The sequence below is a fragment of the Muscardinus avellanarius genome (genome assembly GCF_963383645.1).
Source record: "Muscardinus avellanarius genome assembly, chromosome: 17".
Classification (NCBI taxonomy): domain Eukaryota; kingdom Metazoa; phylum Chordata; class Mammalia; order Rodentia; family Gliridae; genus Muscardinus; species Muscardinus avellanarius.
Genome location: NC_137803.1, coordinates 21,272,890 through 21,293,298, shown reverse-complemented (window position 1 = coordinate 21,293,298; position 20,409 = coordinate 21,272,890). Strand labels below are relative to the sequence as shown.

The 20,409-nt window shown below is 39.3% G+C and overlaps 1 pseudogene across 1 annotated transcript; it reads left to right on the top strand.

Moving 5' to 3' along the window:
• The first annotated feature begins 3,657 nt into the window (after nt 1-3,657).
• Nucleotides 3,658-19,385, top strand: LOC308276081 (phosphatidylinositol-glycan biosynthesis class W protein-like; annotated as a pseudogene). Its single transcript has 4 exons — nt 3,658-3,807; nt 9,186-9,419; nt 16,663-16,739; nt 17,889-19,385. The product of its transcript is annotated as a phosphatidylinositol-glycan biosynthesis class W protein-like (transcript).
• The last annotated feature ends 1,024 nt before the right edge of the window (nt 19,386-20,409 follow it).

Here is a 20,409-nt window from a genome sequence, read left to right as displayed (position 1 = left end):
TTTACTGTTAAATAGGCATTTCTAAGCATATAGGTCAATGAATTATATTTTATAAAATATCAAGTCTTCATTTAGTGCCTCCACTATAGAATAGACATGCCAAACACTGTAGAGTGAAGCCTACAGTGTTTTCTTTCTCTTTCTCTCTCTTTCTTTGCCATTGTGTGTTTTGTTTTGTTTTATTTTATTTTATTTTATTTTATTTTATTTTATTTTTACCGTACTGCTCTGGCTAGTTTGAGAAGTCTGTTTTGTTTACTCTGTGCAGATTTTTTTGCCACTAACATTTTATTTTCTGATTATTGTCTACTGCACAGCAAATAGCTTGCATAGCCAAACAGGTAATTGCTATGAAGATTAAAGCATATCTAGTTTTTTAAAATATAGATTTTTAAGTGGGTAAACATCAGGTGGAGCTGGGTGGGTCATGTTCCAGACCATATGCAGTCCGTTATTCTGAAGAAGCAGAGATGATGAAGACATTGGGTAGTAAATATTTGAATACTTACTCAGTATGGATACTGCTAAGTTGAGAATTTATAGCAGATAATGGGAACAGTTAAATTTTTAAAATTCCATTGTGAATGTAAAATTTATCAACTCATTGTTCTTACTCTTTGATATTAAGAAAATGTTAAATAGAAAAAATTAACAGATTTTAATAAGCTGCTTCAAATTTTAATTAAATATAGAAATGTAATAAAAGGCTAATTCCAAGTTATTTGGGATCAATAGAGAAAAATATGAAAACTATGTAAAGTCAAGACTGAAATGTATATTATTTACTATCAATACAAATATTTTTTATGTTGTACTTTATTTCAGCTTTATAAATATTTCTGACCAAACTGAGAAACTCTGTCCTGGATTTTTTTTAAGCATATATCTCTTTAGTTATGTTATTTCTTGTTGACATTTATAAATGTGAATTTTTTTCTTATTTTATGTTTAATGTTTTATGATGTCTTGTTAAATTTTAAATAGTTATAAAAATGTCACTTGAAGATAAATTGTAACAAGTCCTATTTTCTCCTGTGTTTTGAATACAAGAAATTGCTCTTAATAGATTAGAATCAATGTCAATCAATCTCTCTCTTTCTCCCCACTCACTATTTTTTTCTGTCCTACCCGTCATTTAAAACCTATTTGGTAGAAGGACTATCAATAAGTAAACTTGTCAAAAGGAAAATAGCATGAAAGGAGAAACAAGAAGCAAAAGGCCAATAAAATTGATCCTTTCTGAGCAAATGAGGGTTCTTCAAATGTGCATGACTTACGCTTCAAACCTGGTTATCAGATGTGTTGAATTGCTATGTCACCTAAACACATTGTACAGCAGGTTATGTTGTTAGATATTTTTCCCATGGTGTTTTTTATTATTCTTCCTTTCATTTTCATAATCTATGATTGCTTTTATTTTTGGACACAAAAAACTTGGCTTTTTTTTCTCCTAATCTATTCTTCAGATCCTAGACCAGACCCTTCTATGTAACAGCTTTCTCACAAGTACCAACTTTATCCCCATGTATTTCATATACTGGCACTGGTCCATTTCTCTCTCTTTCTCTCTCCCTTGCTCCCTTCCTCTCTTCCCTGCTTTCTCTTTATTTTTGTGGTACTAAGTATTGAACCCCATGCATTCTACTTCTGATTTGCACCCCCAGCCTCTTTTTATTTTTTGTTTTGAAGCCGGGTCTCCCTCGGTTGCTGGGCATCTCCCTGTGATGCTGAGGTGGCCTGGAGCCTGTAGGCCTACGTCTCGCTTCCCAAGTCCTGGAATGATAGGTGCGCGCTGTCATGCCTGGCTAGTCATTTGTTTTCTTTTACCTATTTCAACCTTAAACATTTCTCCCTAATGACTTTGTGCTTTAAACCAAAACCGGACTGGTCTTTATGAGACCACTACTCTAACCTGCTGGTTTATTTCAGCAGTTAGCCGTAGCTGTATTGCTTTACCTAGATTCCCACAAATTTTCTATGCGTATCCTCGCCTTTGTGCATTTGATTTTTCGTACTTGAAATACAGTGTGAGTATCTTTTATTCAAAATGTTTGGGGCTAGAAGTGTTTCAGATTTTGGGGTTTTTCAGACTTTTGAAATATTTGCATAGACTTTACAGGTTGAACATTCCTAATCCAAAAATCTCAAATCCAAAATGTTATGAAATCTGTAAAATTTCAGTGTTTAGATTTTCAGATTAAAGGTGCTCAACTCAGGTTATCTAAAGCTTACTCTTATAGTTTTTAAAAGCTCTGACCAAGGTTTACATTTCCTTTAAACAATATAATCATCTTCCAAAATCTGGTAGGTTGGCTTTTCCTTTTTCTTCCCTCATCACTCACTTAGTTTTTATATTCTTTGTTTTGGTGTTTTGCATAGCTTGCATACTACCTCATATCTTAAAGAAGAAAATAATCATCTTAAAAATGTTATCGATTGTGTTTTATTTCTCCCATAATGCCTCATATATTTACTTTGTATAATCAATAAAAAAAGTAAATTGTGGGTGGACATGTTGTGCATACCTGTAATTCTAGTACTTGGAAGGCTGAAACAGGAGGATCGTGGATTCAAGGTCAGCCTTAGCAACTTATCAAGGCTCTTAGCAACTGAGTGAGACCCTGTTTCAAAATAAAAATTAAAGAGGGCTGGTGGTGTAGCTCTGTCAGTACCCAGTACCACACACACACACATTAAAAAGAAAAAAGTAGAAAGCATAAACTGTTTTGTGTTGTGATTTAAATATTTACTGATAATTTTAAACCTGGTTTTGTGTATAAGATTATAAATTTAAAATGAGATAGATCACATCTCTAACTTATGGGATCTTCTATAAATCTTTTTTTAAAATGTAACAACTCTGTTTCTTTTTATTAGTGTTAAAAACTTAATTTTTTTGTGCAGTTTTGGGTTCCAGGCCAAGTTACAAGTGACATGGAGAGATTTCCCATGTGCCCCTGCTTCTACACATTCACAGTCTTTCCTGTTTTCAGCATTCACCACCAGAGTCCTAGATTTGTTACAGTTGATGAACCTACCTTGTGACATAATCACCAGAGGCCATAGTCTACATTAGGGTTCACCCTTCATGTACAGTCTATGAATTTGGGAAAATGTATTCATGACATGTATTCATCATTAAAGTATCATGCAGAGTATTTTCATTGCCCTAAAAATCCTCTGTGCTCTGCTTCATCTCTTTCTCCACTCACCCTATGCAAATGCATTTTAAAATGAGGTAAATTACACCTATTTTGGGAGAGTATTTCCTTTTTGCTGCTGCTGCTGTCCATCAAATAGGACCAACTGTTGTGTATTATGGATGACGTAGCTTTAAGCCTTCTGATTTCTTTTTTTTTTTTAAGTTTTGAGTGTTTCAAATTTCAGCAAATATACAATTAGTTTTTATAGATTTAGGACTAAAGCTAGGAAAAATTTTAGTGACTAATTGTCTTAGTCCATTTTTGCTGCTACAATAAAATACCTGAGACTAGGTAATTCATAGAGGTTAGAATTTATTCCTTGTAGTGCTGGAGGCTGTGAAGTCCAGTGTTAAGAGGCTGGCAGGTTCAGCTGGCTGGCTGTCAAGGGCTGTGCTCTACTTCCAAGATGGTGTCTTGATGCTGCGTCCTCTAGAGGGGAGGAATTTGACCTTACATGGCAGAAGGGAGTGAAGGCGAAGGGACCAGCCGCCTTCGGTCCAGCCCTTGGACATTAATCCATTGTGAGGGCACTCATGGCCTGAACACCTCGCAAGAGGCCCCTCCTGGTACTGTTGCACTGCATTCTGTTGCTTCTTTGAGCCTGGTGTGGTGGTAACTTACCAGTTCGGGGCTGGTCTAGAAAAACATTACATAGTGACGTTAAACAAGGGAAGTTTTAATTTTTATTTTTTTAAGTACTGGGCATTGATTGACTCAGGGTCTTATCCTTTACTAGCTATGTGCTCTACCACTGAGTTACATCCCCAGCCAACCCGGAAAGTTTAATATTAAAGTTTTAAACTAAGACAAAAGATATATGGACATTCTGTATAGCACCCTAGAGCTGAAGGAGAGGACCCAAGGAAGGACAAACTTGGAATTCTGAGAGGGGCCAAGGTCTGGGTTTAGACTTTATTGGAGAGAGAATTGAAGTAGCCCACTGGATTGCAGAGGTTATTTGTGTCCACACCAGAGCTGGCTTTTAGTCAGTAGGCAATGAAGCCTCTGTCTCAGGTGCAGAGGACTGCTGCTGGTAACTGGGCATGTAGAGGAAGAAGGGGAGAAGGGGTGCCAGGGTTGGCAGGAGGCCTGGAGTGGAGATGGCTGCGCTGGGAGGGTCGTGGAAGGTGATCACCAGCCTAGGGGCAGAGTGCTACTGTATATAGGTACTGTACATGTGTCCACCTACACCTCTTGCTGATGGGGCAGCTGCCAGAAATCAACAGGAGAGCCCCTTTAGGGAGGATTTGGAGTTGAGGGTTTATAAATTGGTCACTAGTGCAGAAAGAAGCTGATCAGGTTCTAGAAAGCTTATGATAGGAGGGAAGGTCAGAGGACACCAGAAAGGTTTTACCTTTTGAGACTTTTACCTGTTGAGACTTTTGTCTCAACAGTTCATGTGTGCCCTCTCTAAATTTGTAACATATGCCTAGCCTGTCCATAAAATATGAGCATGTAGGTAAAGTAGCAAAGATGACATTTCCTTTAGAAAACTGAAGAACAGTGAAAAGGCTCTAAAAAATTATTGAATCTGTTAACTTCCTAGAAGAAACCGCTCTTGAACCAGAAATCTGGGACTATTTTAAGAATTATGGAGTTACAAGAACGTTTCTCTTAACCAGAATAGCCGGTAGGGCTAGAGTATTTCTTTACATACTTTTCATTAAGATGGCTATAGAGCTTTCCTATAAACATGTTTGGAAGTGGAATATTCCTTATATTTGGAAGGCTTTGCTTCTTAGCATGTTCTTTCTCCAGTGAAGCCATGATTTGTTTTCTGTCTTCCACCTATTACTCTTAATTTTGCCTTTCATGACCATCCATATGCATATTTCAGCCCTCCTAATTTTTTTTTTTTTTGGTACTGAGGATGAAACCCAGGGGGATTCTACCTCTGAGCTATACCCCCAGCCCTATTTTTTATTCTTTATTTTGAAACAGGGTCTCCCTGAATTGCAAAGGGCCTCAACTTAGTAGCAGCAGAGGCTGTCCATGAACTGTGATCCCCCCGTCTCAGCCTTTCAAATGCTGGGATTACAAATGTGTGTCCATGCCCGGCCCTCCTAATGTTGAAGTCAACAAACACAGTCTATCCTTCAGGCTAAATGCTTCTAGTCTCTACATTTCTTTGGACAAAGGTTTGTTTATTGTTGTATCACTTTAATGATGCTCTCTATCTTTCAGGGTTTTTTTGTTTTGTTTTAAATGTGGCACGGATGTTGAAGATGCATAGGGTAGAATAGAGGGGACTCTGTCCTTTTAGAATTTTATTGTTAAAATATAATTGCATTATAGTGAGATTAAAAGCGATACATTCATATATGCTCACAACCTCTCTTGGTGTGCTTCCCTCCTAACTCCGTCCTGCTGATTCCTTCCTATCTCCCCATACATGCTAGTAAGGTTGTTAGTGATACCTTCATAATTAGATATAGTATTATTTGGGCTGTCTTCTCAAGTCTCCTTTCCTCCCTCTCCTCCTCTGTGTCTTTCTTTCTTTTTTTTTTTTTTTTTTTTTTTGGCGGTACTGGGGGTGGAACCCAGAGGCTTTCTACCTCCGGGCTACACTCTCAGACTTATTTTATATTTTATTTGGAAACAGGGTCTCACTATCACTAATTTGCTGAGATCCTCACTAAGTAGCTGAGGCTGGCTTTAAACCTGCGCGATCCTCCTGTCTCAGCCTCCCAAGTGCAGGGATTAAAAGCGTGCGCCACCACGTCTGGCTGTGTGTTTCTTTAGTAACTGTGCTAGATGTGTGTGAGTGGATGAGACATGAAGAGAATGTAGGGGTGGGAGAGGTGATGACGAGTAAGAGGCCTATTATGAGGACCTCACTGGTGGAAACATAAGTGTAGATAAGTGTATAATGCATCCAGGTAAGTACTGCCTCAGGGATATGAAGACAGAGCAACTGGCAGAAGCACAGAAGATGGATCAACTGAACGGCCTGGGAAAAAATCAGGAAAGCTTTCCTTCAGGACGGGATGCTCAAGTTGATCTGCCAGACAGAAGTTTTCTATCAAAGTAATTGGGTTGAGGTTTATTTATGGTAGCTAGAAAGTATCTGCAAAGACCTGAGTGGTAAAAAGGTTTGACACAAGAATGTAGTGAGTTAGAAGGATATGTTGTGTTATAGTAGGGTCAAGCAGGTTTGTTTTATGACTCTACCATTTATTAGCTCTTTATTGTGGGCAAGTGACTTAACCTTGCCTGACCCCCCTCTTTTTTTTCTTGTGATGGGGTTCAAACCTGGGAGTTGGGAGGAGCACACATCTTAGGCAGGTGCTCCACCACTGTGGTACACCCCAGAACCCTCTCACATTTTTGTAACTTGAGTTTTGTTTTGAGGGTTAAATGGGAAAAGGTATGCCTGGCACAGAGGATCTCAATTAACACTAGCTGTTGAAGCATAATATATTTACTTGTGGGAGAAGCTAAGATAAGGCTTCTACCCCATTCCTCCTCATTCCATCTACACCACACCAGGAATATATCCTGCCGGGCCTGGTGGAGCACGCTTGTAATCCCCGCATTTGGGAGGCTGAGATAGGAGGATCGCATGGGTTCGAAGCCAGCCTCAGCTACTTAGTGAGGCTCTCAGCAACCTAATGAGACTATGTTTCCAAATAAAAACATAAAAATAGGGCTGGGAGTATAGCCCGGAGGTAGAAAGCCCTTGGGTTCCACCCCCAGAACCACAAAAGAAAAAAAAAAAAAGAATATATCCTTTACAAACACGTCAGATGATATTGAATCTCTTCTCAAAAATGTTAGCGCTTTCGGAGCCGGGCGTGGTGGCGCACGCTTGTAATCCCTGCGCTTGGGAGGCGGAGACGGGAGGATCGCGCAGGTTCGAAGCCAGCCGCGCTTGCATAAGAGACCCTGTTTCAAAAACATAAAATAGGTCTGGGAGTGTAACCCGGAGGTAGAAGGGCTTCCAGGAACCCCAGTACCACCCCCCCCAAAAAAAAATTAGTGCTTTCCTATTATAGAGAAAAATGCAAAATTCCTCACATAGCCTAAAAAGCCCTGTGTGGCATGGCCAATGCCTCCCAGTCCCTTTGTTTCCCCCAAACCAGAACATCTCCCCCCACTTCATTTGCTCGAGGATCCGGCCACACTGGTCTTGTTCTCAAGTAACTACACACATGCTTCAGCCTCCAGACCTTTGCCCCATTTCTTCTCCTTGGGCGGTCTTTCCTCGGATGCTCCAGGGTTCGTGCCGCTCTTCCTGCAGGTGTTTGCTCAAGTCTGGTTTCAGCAGACGCCTGCCCTGACCGCCAACTCCTCGTGCCTTTCCTCTGCCCCTTTACACCTTTACTTCTCTTCACTTTTATTTCACTCATTGCTATATTCCCAACAGTTGGAATCAGTGCCTAGAAGCACCTAAGGTGCTCCATAAATAATTGCTTTCTGAGTGAATGAGTGAGAAGGCGGCTTGGGACCCATCAGAGTCACTTGGATACTCTGGATCTTGTTCTGGCGGCAAAAGGAAAGACACCAGCATTCTTGATGTAGCCCAATATTAATACTGATGTTTCTTAGTCCCTATATTGATTTGTGCTTGTAGTAAGTAGAACTTTTTCTTAGATACTAAAAGCAATCATTTTCCTTCTTTCCAGTTCTTTAAAGCCTGATAATCATGGCATTAAAGCTGTGTCAATTTCTTTACATAGTAGTGAAAAATGAGAATTCAGAAGTGTTGCTTTTGTTCAGAGCTACTCTTAGCAAGATTCCTCGATGTTTGAGTGTAAAAGAAGTCCCAGCATACAGTATGGAGTGTTGTTAAGAGGGCTATTGATTTTGTTTCATGTTGCAGAAGTAGATAATATTTAATGTGTTGAACAATTCATTTGTCTTCTTGGACAAGTATAAAAGAAGACAGTAGAACTGAGTACTAAGAAGTCTCTCTTGGGAGAGGGTCCAGAAAATCCAGGACAGCAAGGAATATCATCTAAGACCTGACAATATGCAGATTAAGGGGAACATGATGGTACCTCCCACAAAGTAAAAATTTAGCACCCCTAAAAATCACTGGGATATTCTACGTTTTTAAAGGAGATGGGGGATTGTTCACAAACAGATTTTTTTGCTCCAAGTTAAAGCAGAATCAATATTCTAATTAAGAACAAGCAAAGCCACGTGGTGGTGCACACCTGTAATCCCAGTACTTGGGAGGATGAGACTGGAGGCTCTCAGGTTCAAGGACAGCCTCAGCAAGCAGTGAGACTCTCATCAACCTAGGGAGACCCTGCTTCCAAACAAAAAATAAAACAGGGCTGGGATGTAGCCTGGAGGCAGAATGCTTCTGGGTTTCATCCCCACTACCACAAAAGTAGGAAGGAAGGAAGAAGGCAGGCAGGCAAAATAATACCAATAATGCTTTAATAAAGTTTAAACAATTTTTAATTTAAACTTTTGTCCTACAGGGGATTGAACCCAGGGGTGTTCTACCTCTGAGCTACTTCCCCTGTCTTTTAAATTTTGAAACAGAGTCTTGCTAAGTCACTGAACCTGTGATCCAGTCATGTGCCATCACACTCAGCCAAAAAAGTGATTTTAAGAACAAGCCGGGAGCCGGGCGTGGTGGCGCACGCTTGTAATCCCAGCATTCCGGAGGCTGAGACCTGAGGATCGCGGTTCGCGGACAGCCTCAGCTAATTAGTGAGGCCCTCTGCAACTCAGTGGGACCCGGTTTCAAAATAAAGAATAAAAAATAGGGCAGAGGGTGCAGCTCTGAGGTCGAATGCCACTGGGTTCCTCCCCCAGACTCGCAAAAACAAAAAACAAAAAAGCTGAAGAAAAAGTGAGCAGAGCAGCAAATAGTACCTAAACTTCTATAGTGTTCACTGTGTGTGTGTGTGTGTGTGTGTGTGTGTGTGTGCGTGCGCGCGCGCGCGTGCACATGCATAGTCTTATGAGTCATATTTCTTAGACTGAACAATTAAATGTCATCTTTGTTCATTCTCTTATTAACAGGAGTTCTTTGGTCAAATTGAAGCTCTTCAATTTCTTAAACGGTACCTAACTCACACAGTTGTAAAGATTAACGAGGCAGCGTCTGTCAAGTGCTCGCTTAGCAGAGAAGCCTTTGTGTTATTACTGATGAGCGGAATTCCGCTAGTATGTGTGGTGTCAGAATTTCAGCTGATTGATAGCTTGTTGCCACGCGGCTTTGTCTTTCTAATCTATAGGAATAAACCAGGTCTGACGGTAAGAGCTGTTAAACATTTTTCCTCCACTGGAGGGCACCTTTCTCCCTCTGTAAGGCAGGTTTATTGCTAGATTTAAGGTGTGACTCCGGCCCCAGTTTTCTCCAGGTCTCTTTAGCGCTTCAGTCCCAGAATTCCTGTCGGACCACCCATGATTTTATATTATGCCGGTCTCTCCTTAGTCTTACTCTCACAGTTACAGGTTTTGTTTGGGTCTCGGCACGTGCTTTTGCCGGTGTAGCTCTTGAGAATGTGGAAAAGATAATAATCATCACTGAGACATAGGCTTGAGCTGAGGGTGGGGTTTCCAGGAAAGTAGCTTGAGGTACTTTGAGCTTTCTCCCGTGGGGCTTCTTCTGCATACACATGATTGAAGTACGTTTAGTTGGAACACTAAATCAGTGGCTTGTCCATCTCTCCAGAGTTGAGGAGGAAAGAGAAGATGTGGGGCGAAGAAAGGCACAGACAGAAGGGGGCAAACAAAAAAAGGGAAACGCAGCCGGGCGTGGTGGTACATGCTTGTATTCCCAGCATTCGGGAGGCTGAGACAGGAGGATCACAGTTCGCGGCCAGCCTCAGCTACTTAGTGAGGCTCTTTGCAACTCAGTGAGACCCTGTTTTAAAATAAATAATTAAAAATAGGGCAAAGGGTGTAGCTCGGAGGTAGAATGTCCCTGGGTTCCATCCCCAGACCCGCAAAATAAATAAATAAATAAATAAATAAATAAATAAATAAATAGAAATAAAATAAAACGGGAAACGTAAGCTTTGATAATGTCACTATTTTGAACCAACAGAGTGGGGATTGTACAACAGGGAATCCAGCAGCCGAGTTCTAGGTTATGGAAAGTAATATTCTCTGTGACCATTATGTTGGGTTCACATGAAAAAATTAAAAATTTTAGCTTTTACTGTGTGCTAGCAACCTCTCTGCTACTAGAAGGCCTCATTGTTGAGAATGGGCCAAATCCTTCTACAGGTCTCCACATCTGGGGGATGAAAGTACATGGAGAATCTTGTTCAGTAATTTGAATAGTATCTTGTCTCCAGATCATGCATTCTGACCTTGGATAGAAAAGGTAGGGATGCATATATATATATATATATATATATATATATATATATATATATATATGTATATTGCAGTACTGGTAGGGATATTTTTGATATGGACTGAATTGAGGTAAAGGTCAAAATTAAAATGTCACTAAAATTTTGCCCAAACCTGCCTGACTTAATGAAAAATGGGCATGGTGGCTCATGCCTGTAATCCTAGTACTTGGGAGGCTGAGACAGGAGGATCACAGAGTTGAATCCACTCTCAGCAATTTAGCAAGAACCTGGGGTATAGCTCAGAGGTACAGCGTCCCTTGGTTCAAACCTCAGTACCAAAATAATAAAAAATAAAATAAAAACAAAAAAGTCAACCACTAGTTCTACCAGAACTAGATTATTAGCAATCTAGTAGAAATAATCATCCCTTTAATAAGATAGGATCTGCCCTGCCTGAAAAGTCAATAAATGATGATTAACGGATTCTGTTGACACAGCTTTCTAAAGGACTGTATGTAAGTAATATCAGTTCTCTCTATAGCAGGGGTGGGCAAATTGTAGTCTACAGGCTGAATCTAGCCCACTGACAGTTTTTATATGATCTGCCATCTAAGAACAGTTTTTAAGTGGCTGACTAAAAATTAAAAGAATCATATTCTATGTCACCCAAATTATGTGAAATTCAAATCTTATTGTCCACAAAGTTTTATTGGAACATAAAAGTTACTCATTTACATGTTTTTTATGAATGGCTTAGCACTACACTAGTGGCACTGGGTGATTACAGCAGTGCAAAGTGATAAAAGCATCACACATGGTCTCTGTTGTAATCACCCAGACTAAGAACAGTTTATAGAAAGTTTATAGAAAAGTTTATAAGTTTATAGCTATACTCCCAGACCTATCTTTTAAAATATTTTATTTGGAAACAGGGTCTCACTAAGTTGCTGAGAGCCTCACTAAGTAGCTGAGGCAGGTTTTGAACCTGTGCGATCCTCCTGTCTCAGCTTCCCAAATGCTGGGATTACAGGTGTGTGCCACCACGCCCGGCTGGAGTTAGGTTTTCATATTGATGTATGGTAATTATACAAAATGGTGGGGTTCACTGTGGTATATTCATGCATACATAAAAACAATTCAATTTCACTGCGTATTTTCTCTCTTCTCCCCCACTCTTGGTTTTTCCATCTGGTTTCCACATACAAAGAAAACATACAATACTTTTCTCTCTGAACCTGACCTATTTATCTCAAAATTATGGTCTTCAGTTTTGCCCATTTTTTTTTGTAAATAATTTTTTTTTGGTGGTACTGGGGATGGAACCCTTCTACCTCTGAGCTACACTCCCAGATCTATTTTATATTTTATTTGGAAATAGGATTTCTTAAGCTAGTGAGGTTGGCTTCGAAACGGAATCCTCCTGTCTCTGCCTCCCAAGTGTGGGGATTACAACCGTGCGGATTAGAAGCATGCGCCACCACGCCCGGCTTATAAATAACAATTTTGCTCTTTCTGGCTGAATACATATTATCTACCTATCTATCTCACATATTCTTTAATAATCTGTTGATGCACACTTAAGCTGATTTCATAACTTGGCTATTTTGAATTGTGCTGCAATAGGCATGGTATACATATAGCTCTAAAATATGCCGACTTTAATTCTTTTGGATAAATACCAGGCAGGCAGTGGTATAGCTGGATCCTATGACAATTCTATTTTTAGTTATTTATTTATTTTTTTTTTTGGTACTGGGGAATGGAACTCAGGGACATTCTACCTCTGAGGTACACCCTGAGCCCTATTCTTTATTTAGTCTCTTTATTTTTGAGACAGGGTCTCACTGAGTTGCGAAGAGCCTCGCTAAGTAGCTGAGGCTGTTCACGAACCGCCATCCTCTGGTCTCAGCCTCCCAAATGTTGGGATTACAAGCGTGCGCCACCACGCTGTTTTTAGCTTTTTGAGAAACTTTCATATGATTTTCATAGTGGCTATACTAATCTGCAGCCCTACTGAGGATGTATAAGTGTTCTTCCTCTAAGCCTACTCACTAGCATTCATTGTTACATGTATTCTTTTGTGTGTTGTACTTAGATTGAATCTAGACACATGCTACTTCTAAACTACACCACCAGCCCTATTTTATTTTGAAACAGAGTCTTACTAAGTTGCTGAGGCTGGCCTCTAACATGTAATCTTCCTGTCTCAGCCTCTCCAGTCCTGGAAGCAGAGTTGTACACCACCATACCTGGTTTAGGTTCCACTACCTTAGCACTATCCCGGTAACCAAACTTCCAGCACATTGAACCTTTGGGAAACAACCCATATTCAAACCATGGCAGGATCATTTATTCTGGCTTTAATTTTATATGCACGAGGAAACTGATGTTAGCAAGACCGAGGATCTAAGACTGTATTGCTATATAGTAGAGCTGAATGAATAGTTTTGCCTCCCTCCTTCCCTCTCTCTCCCTCTCTCTCATCCTTTTTCTCCCTTTAGCTTGAACCCTGCGGCATTCTACCTCTGAGCTATGCCACCAGCTCTTTTTAATTTTTTTTTTTTGAAACAGGTTCTTGCTAAGTTGCTGAGAGTCTAGCTGAAGTTGCTGAGGCTGGCTTCAAACCTGCAATCCTCCTGTCTCAGCCTCTCAAGTACTAGGATTACAGGCATGTGCCACCATAACCGGCTTAGAATATTTTGTTTAATTGACAAGCTCAAGTAATCCTTCCTGGCATTCTCTATACTTATGTCAACCATTCATTTCCTTCTAATTCTCAAAGAGAGCTCTTCCTAAGAACAGGAGTGAATAATGGTGAGTGTGGGAAGAGTGGGATGATATACTGAGCCATTTCCCACAAAGATATAGAATTTCAAAGTTTGCCATCGTCTGTGGGGTTAGTAAGGTGATTTCCCCTTCTTGTTATCAGGTGCCACAGAATACATTTTTTTTCATGTTTAGTTTTCCCCTATGCGTTTGTTAGCTTGCATGAATCATTACATTTTAAAGCCTCTGAGGTAAGAGCCTGTGTTTTTTATGACTTAGTAACTCTCAGCAGTGTCTGGTATATATTACATTCTCATATTTCCTTGATATCCACCGGTCATCTGAACGTTGAGCAATAGATAAGAAACATTTACATAATGAGAACATTGATATATTCTATTACCAGTAGACATTTCAAGGGAATTAATTGAAAGAATAGCTTAACATTTGTTTTATCAGCTTTTCCACCTGAATGATTGCCCAACTCTCATTCAGTTGCCCTGACAAACTCCTCCAGAGTTTGAACTCTCAAGCACTTCACTGTGAACCTGAGCTCCTGGTGTAGCCATTGGTAGGACTCAAGTTTATCTAGTACACACTGCGGTGGCCATACCAGCCAACTACTTCTCTTCTGATTGGCCAGTGCCTGTGCTGTATCAGTTGTTATATTTGAGGCATAAACCTGGTCACTGGTAAATAAAACTACTTGTATTTTCTAATTATGTTTAAATTTAGCAAGGTAGATAGTTTGGAGATGGGGACCATTTATCATTGGAATTTAGTAGGTCTGCTCTTTCTCCTCTACCAGCATGGTATAAAGAAGGACCTACTTAGTTTCTCTGAGGAAAACTGTGTGCTCTTGCAACTAGATGTGTTATAGGAAAGTAAACTCAAGCTGTGAAATGAATTACAGATTCGGTTTATTCCTTTGAGAACGATTGCAGTCAATTGCTCTTGTACTTGCCAAATTTATTATTAGTATGTTGCTAGCCCATGGGATGGAGATAAACATTTCAAGGGATAAAGTTTGCAGAATATCTCAGTGGGAAATAAGGACTATAGAAAAGTTATATATATATATATATATATATATATATATATATATATATATATATATATGTTTTATTCTCAAATTAGGGTAAACAATAGATTTCCCCAATTTTTTTGTGGTACTAGTGATGGAACCCAGGGGCTTTCTACCCCAGGCTATACTTCCAGACCTAATTTTATATTTTATTTAGAAACAAGTTCTCACTAAGTTGCTGAGAGCCTCACTAAGTAGCCGAGGCTGGCTTCGAACCTGCATGGTACTCCTGTCTCAGCCTCCCAAGCACTGGGATTACAAGCGTTCACCACCATGCCCAGATCCCAAATGTTTAATGGTACAACATGAAGAACTTTATTGCATGCCTATGCAAAAGTTTGCATGAGTGGTCTTCATCGGCAGTGGGTTTCTTTATGCAGTAAATGAGAGACCCAGGCTCCTTCTACCTGGAGGCTCTGCCACTTTCTTCCCATCCCCAAAGGTATTGCTTTATCTAATTGGTAAGAGTGTAAGAGGGTTTACCATTTAGTCTTAGCTTGGAAATGGCACACAGAATTTCTGCCCGTTTCATTGACTAATACTCAATCTCATGGCAACATCTAACTATAAGGGATGTTGGTCATATACACTAATTCTGTGCCTAAAAAAAGAGAATAGTTTTTATATTATTTTCTTTCCACTTTCCTTTTCCTTCTCTCACACTTTCTTTCTCTTTCTTTTTATTTTAATTGTTATTTTATTATTTTTTTCTACACTGGGGGTTGAACCCAGGGCACATTACTACTAAACGACATCTCCAGCCTCCCCCTCCCTTCATTAAAATGTTGAGATAGGATCTTGCTGTGTCATTGAGGCTGGCCTCACACCTATGATCCTTCTACTTCAAGTTTACTGAGTCCTTTTTACTTTTTATTGGCAGGTTATTTCAGATTTTAGAGTTGTAAAGATATTTCCTGAGTATTTTTCTCCCAGCTTCTTCTTATGTCAATACCCACAAAATCATAGTATAATTTTCAATTATTCTGGAATAATGCCATTAATTGAACTATAGACTTTACTCAGATTTCACTGGCTTTACCTGTAACATCATTTTTCTGTTCCAAGAAATAAGTCAGTTATTTAATTATCACATTTCCTTAGCCTCTTTAATCTGATAATTTCTACCTTTCTCTGGCTTTTATAACCTTGTCAGTTTTCTTTAAATATATCTTTATTTTCAACCAACACAGGAAAATAGTTATACATACTTATGAAGTACAGTATGGCGTTTCCATACATGTATATAATGGCAATGATCGCATCAGGACAATTGACTTATCTGTCACCACTGGCATTTTTCATTTATTTGTGCAGGGAATATTTAGCAATCGTCTCTACCAGCTGTTTTGAAATATTTAGTTAGTTGCCACCTATAGTTAATCAACTATGCTGTAGATAGAAACGGTTCTTTCTCTCCACCTGCGGTCCTGTGCTATTGCGCCTCCTCCCTCCAGTAGCCTTCCTCCACATCGTTTCCAGGTTATGGTAACCACCATTCTAGTCTACTTCGAAGAGGCCAACATGTTAGCTTCAACCTATAAATGAGAACATGCAGTATTTGCCTGACTTATTTCATTTAATATACTGTTCTCCAGTTCCATCCATGTTACTGCAAATGACAGAATTTCATTCCTTTTTATAGATGAATATTACTTCACTGTTTATATAACTTTTTATTTATCCATTTATCTGCCAACGGACATCTAGGTTAATTTCATGCCTTATACATTGTGAACAGTGCTTCAATAAACATGGAGGTATAGATATTTCTTCAATGTATTGATTTTTATTTACTTTGTATACCTATCCAGTGGTGAGATTGCTGGAGTTGTATAGCAGTTTTATGTTTAGTTTTTTTGAGGAGCTTTCATACTGTTTTCTGTCAGGTTTATACTAATTTACATTTGTACCAGTGGTCAATAAGAGTTTCCTTTTCTCTGCATCCTCACCAGCAGTTGTTATTTTTGGTCTTTTTGATAATAGCCATTTTAACTGGGCTAAGGCGATGCCTTGTTATGGGTTTGATTTGCATTTCTCTCAGGATTAGTGATGCAGAACATCATTCTCATAGAGTTGTCGCACCTTTGTATATCTTCTTTTGACAGGCATCTATTTAAGTCATTTTCTCATTCTTAAATCATATATTTTTTTGCTACTGTTTGAGTTTCTTACATACCCTGGATATTAATGTCTTGTCAGATGAATAGTCTGCAAATATTTTCTCCCTTTCTGTAAGTTCTCTTTACTCTGTGGATTGTTTTCTTGGCTCTAACTTTGACGAGTCGGTGACTTTGTAAAACCTCATTCCACTTGTGTGGTTTTCTTTTTATGTTTTCTCAAGATTGGATTGAAGCTGTGCATTACTGCCTGCCACAGACTGGAAGTGGTTTGCTCTTCTCAGTGCTATGTATCAGGAGAGTAAGATGTAAGGGTATATTCTGGTTAAAATTAGTATTGGTCATTTGGCTAAGGTAGTGTCTGCCAAGACTTTGTTATAAAATCATGATTTTTTTCTCTTGTAATTATCAATTTTTTTTTGTGTGTGTGGCACTGGGTATTTAATTCAGGGGCATTCTACCTCTGAGCTATGTCCCCGGCCCTTTTTATTTTATTATTTGGAAACAGGGTCACTAAGTTATTGACGACCTCACCAAGTTGCTGAGGCTGGCTTTGAACTTGCTATCTTCCTGTCATTGGGCTTATAGGCGTGTACCATCATGCCCAGCTATTATCAAATATTTGATAGAGATACTTTAAGGGTATGCAGATATTCTGTTTTCAGCTTAATTTCTCAACAAATGACCTTAACAGTCACCAAGGGTTCAGCAATTATTACAGTGGTGTTCTTTTTTACACTGTTGGTGGGAGTGCAAACTAGTTCAGCCACTATGGAGATCTGTGTGGAGATTCCTAAGAAAGGTGGGAATAGATCCACCATATGATCCAGCTATACCACTCCTGGGTATCTTTCCAAAAGGGTTGAATTCAGAGAAATACAGCAACATATGCATACCTATGTTCATAGCAGCACAATTTGTAATAGCCAAAATATGGATCCAACCCAGATCACCATCAACAGATGAATGGATAGCAAAACTGTGGGAAATACACACAATGGAATTCTATTCAGCCATAAAGAAGAACAAAATTTTATCATTTGCAAGAAGATGGAAAGCCCTGGAAAGCATCATGTTAAGTGAGATCAGCCAAGCACAGAAGGAGAAGATACACATGTTTCCTCTAATATGCCCAAACTAGAAAACACAAAGGATACCAGTAGGACCCCAGATATTAGAGGGGAAATACTAGCTAAGTTTTAATGGAAAGATAGGAGAGGAGAAAGGCCGATCTTGATTAAGGAGCATCTTCACCTGAACATGTGTAAAATTATGAATAAGACATGGTTAACCTGGCCAACCATTGGTGGGGGGGGGGAGAAAACGGGGGCGGGGGGAGAGGGCACCAAATATAGTGTAAATGTATACTATTTATGTTCAATAAAAAAAATTGTTAAAAAAAAATAAAATAAAATAAAATTTAAAAAAAAAAAAAATAATGGCATTCTAGAGGGGACCCACCAGGAAGAGCTCAAAAGCAGATGAAGGAAGCTTTTGTCAGTAACCTCAATGGAACCCAGCATGCTGGAAATCACCACGGGCATGTACTCCCCTGCAGTTTGCATCCTGTGCATAGAGTTCCTGATCATTTTCTCCCAGCACTTGTGCTCTTTTTCACATACCTGGAAAACTCGATTCTTCATTGACTCTGTTGTCCTAATAGTTCCCCTGGTGATCACTCTGACCATTTGCGTTCCATTCCTCTTCCATATCTCATTGTAATTATCTGTGGGCAACGCTGTTCTATCAAATATGCCAGAGGAGGACTTGCTATGCCGGAGCACCTGTCCAAAAAATCCTTGAAGATTTCTTGAAAATCAATCAAGAATCACAACACATTCTGGTCATCACCTATTACCGTGTAAATTACCAGCGCTTATACCGCTGTTGCCACTTTGGCTGTGGGCTTCCCCATTTTTCCCAGAAGACTTGCCAAAACAGAGCTCTATGGAACAGGGGCAATGGATTTTTGGAGTAGGTGGCTTTATTTTTGGGACTGCGGTGGTTTTTCCAGAGGTCAGGGGGGAAAATATGTAGAAGGGTCCAGATCTCATTACCTTACAAAGTCAATGTATTCTTTTTGGCCATTATTCTTCCTGGGACTAGGACGATTGGTCATTATAAAGTCCATAGACTACCAGGAACACGAAACTGAGTATGGAGTTTACTGGAACTTTTTGTTTACCATAGTAATTGTGAAACTGAAAATAGCACTGCTTTTGATTGTTTTCCCCCTAAATAAATCCTGGATTGTGGCCATCGGTTTTTCCATGCTATACCAGCTAAGCCTGAACTTTACCCCACTGAAGAGGTTAATTTTGTTTGGTACGGATGCCAGCGGCACAAGAATTGGTTTATTAAATGCCAACTGAGAAGGAATAATATTGACAACATACATGGTTGGTGTGCAAACAGGGTCATATGTGCTTAAGAACAGAACACATATCAAAGACTGGATAAAAACAGCATGTCATCTTCTACTAGCAGCTACTAGCCCCTTCAGATTTCTTGACTTTATTCAAATACATGTAGAAACAGCATCTCGAAGAATGGCCAATTTAGCCTTTTGTATATGGATAGTTGCTTTGAGCCTGATCCTTCTTAGTTGTTTATTAGTGAGTGATAAAATTGTGAGTTTTGCCAAATTTCTAACTAAAGGGGCCCTAGTACCATGTTCTTGGAAACTTATCCAGTCCCTGGGTACAAGTAAAAAGCATTCTGAATCTCTAGTCCTTGAAGTTGAAAGAAAGGCACACAGATTTTGCTTTGCTACTGCTCTGAACAGAAACCAACTAGTTTTTTTCTTGCTGTCAAATATAACAACTGGCCTGATCAACCTGATGGTCGATACATTACACAGCAGTAATTTCTCATTCTCTATATGTTTGGCAACTGTTTAATTACATATGCACTTAATCTGCAAGATAAAACTATAAAATTTTGCTGATTATATTTAATGGAGAATAAAATGAAGAAAATGTAAAAAAATAATGGCATTCTAGTGATAATTGTGTTTTCTTCCTTAAAAATAGATTTCTGTATATGTGATGGTTACATAGATATGAATGATTATTGCCTTTTCCCTCACAGCTTGCATCTTGGAGACTAAAGCGACCATGATTTAAGTGATTTAAATGGTAAGTAATAGATTAGAAAAAGAAGAAGGAATTGCCACAGCTTTGTAGTGATATGAGGCTACCTGCAATGACAGAAAAAAAAAAAATCTAGAGATTTAGTTGCAACTTACTTTTGACTTAACATGAGATATTTTTGCTCTTATTTTATAATTTTTATGATAAAAACGGTTCTATAATTCACTGAATGTAATGAGTAGTACTTTGAATGACTAAGAGGGGTAACAGATATTTTATGAATTCAGGATGTTCTTATACCATATTCTATTTTTTAAGGTACTATTAAAGTAGCAAGTCTGCTTGTGGGTCAAGGCTGATGTTTCCAAGACATTTATACTATTGTGGAGGCCCTGTGTTAAGAACTTTACATCTACGAATGAATTTAATCCTCGCGTACTTTTTTGAGGGCAGGATTTTTGAGGCCACCATTGCAGAGATGGAGAATTTGAAGCACAGGAAGGTTAAACAATTTCCCACAGATCATGCACCTAACAAGTGCTAGAATTAAGATTGAGCCAGAGTGGTCTGACGCTGAGCCCCTTTACTACAAACCATGGCTGCGGCTGTTGGTAGGACTGGCCATCATGTAGTACACACTGCGGTGGCCCTACCAGCCATCTACTGTTTTTTTTTTTTTTTTTTTTGGTGGTACTGGGGTTCCTGGAAGCCCTTCTACCTCCGGGCTACACTCCCAGACCTATTTTATTTTTGGAAACAGGATCTCCTAAGCCAGCGCGGCTGGCTTCGAACCTGCGCGATCCTCCTGCCTCCGCCTCCCAAGCGCGGGGATTACAAGCATGCGCCACCTACTGTGCCCGGCCCATGTACTGTTTTGAC